The sequence below is a fragment of the Anopheles marshallii genome, chromosome 2 (genome assembly GCF_943734725.1).
Source record: "Anopheles marshallii chromosome 2, idAnoMarsDA_429_01, whole genome shotgun sequence".
NCBI lineage: Eukaryota > Metazoa > Arthropoda > Insecta > Diptera > Culicidae > Anopheles > Anopheles marshallii.
The window spans coordinates 85,037,787-85,039,364 of NC_071326.1; the positions used below are offsets into that span (position 1 = coordinate 85,037,787).

The 1,578-nt window shown below is 39.5% G+C and overlaps 1 non-coding gene across 1 annotated transcript; it reads right to left on the reverse strand.

The window, feature by feature from the left end:
* Positions 1-1,086: 1,086 nt before the first annotated feature.
* Positions 1,087-1,159, reverse strand: Trnar-acg (transfer RNA arginine (anticodon ACG)). Its single transcript has one exon. It is a non-coding gene; the product is annotated as a tRNA-Arg (tRNA).
* Between the last annotated feature and the right edge of the window lie 419 nt (positions 1,160-1,578).

A 1,578-nucleotide genomic window follows, 5' to 3' on the forward strand; every position in this document is an offset into this window, starting at 1 on the left:
CAAGATCTGCTTCATACCAAACCAGACGTCATTAAACATAGCAATAACGTTGGAGAAGACTGACGAATCAAAGTTTGGTAGGCATTTCCGCTGGGTATTGGAACTGCGAAACAAAAATATCGAGATACCAATTTATGGGCTTAGAACACCGAAAGCCTTCCATTGTGTGCCTTATTTGGATAAATTATGCCCACCGGGCAGACATGTTTGCAACCCATTTGCAACCAAACGAGTACAATTCAAACAAGTTCAAACGGACGGAACCCGGCGTTTGGGAACCGTTGAACGGAACGAACCCTGCTCAAAAATCGCGATAGTTCATTGTTTGGTTGTTATGAGCTTGATTTTTGCCAGTTGTTATGCGTTTCTTTTACTGGTGCATTTGAAAGTTTCCGCATCAAGTGAAATGTATGGTAAGGTGCGTACAGACACGGTGGCTCCCGGCCGGTTCCATTGTGTTGACCTGTGAATTGTTGGTGAGGGCGCCATCAGATTCGCGCAAACAGATTGTCATACGAATGAATTTTAGTGCTTTGATTCGTTGGCCGGGGACGTTTACGAATTCTGGACCGTTTGCATATTCTGTTCACATTTCTGACCCTTATATCGCGATGGAACAAGATGGTGTTTAAATATTGCCAAATGTCTGCAAGATATCACTCTGCAAATCAATAAAGGTAGCGCTTTTTAATTCGTACCGTTTTCTTTATGAAGAATTTATATTTAAAAATCGTATCCACTTGAATTTGGATGTATCACAATTATTGAATTGTTAGTAAAATTAAGTAAAATTAATTCAAGGCATTGCGATCTGACTGTTCTTTATGCACAAAAAAATAAATAATTAAAATAATTTAAAAATAGTGAAAAACTTCGTTAAATTTCTTGAAAATATCACAACTAGCATCTCGCAATCTTTACCAGTCATAGATCTTAATCTACTATGTCTAATGACTGATTAATCAATGAATGTCCATTTAAAATTTGGACCAAGAACAGATGTTTTAAGTTAAGTGCATTGAATTTTTAGTTATTTTTTAGCCATAAACATGCTTTAACAATTAAAAAAAAGTATATTAACTTCACCGATCCTGCCAGGAGTCGAACCTGGAATCTTCTGATCCGTAGTCAGACGCGTTATCCATTGCGCCACAGGACCACACATGTATGGATGCGCACGTTGCTAGCCTGACGCACTCTAATCGATTACGCTCAAGAGGGAGAGTGAGCGATGCGTGAGCATACGACGCACTGCAACACAACTGGTTGCACAACAAGCACGCCTATTCGAGTGCTACTCTTGATGCTGATAGGGCCTTATCAAATGTTTGCTACGTTTCCGGATGCTTTATTCTTGTAGGGTCCTACAGAAGTGTGACGGTGGAGGTCATTACACTGTTTACCAGCGAATCAATGGCTTTATCGCTGCTTCGGTGCTTCATGTATTCATTATACTTACTCAGAAGAAATAAACTTCCATGCCGAGTACTGTACTCAGTAAGTAAATAATAAGTCACATCATAAATCAATCGATGAACTTCCGCTATGGGCCGGTTTGTCATACTTTTTACCACCCAA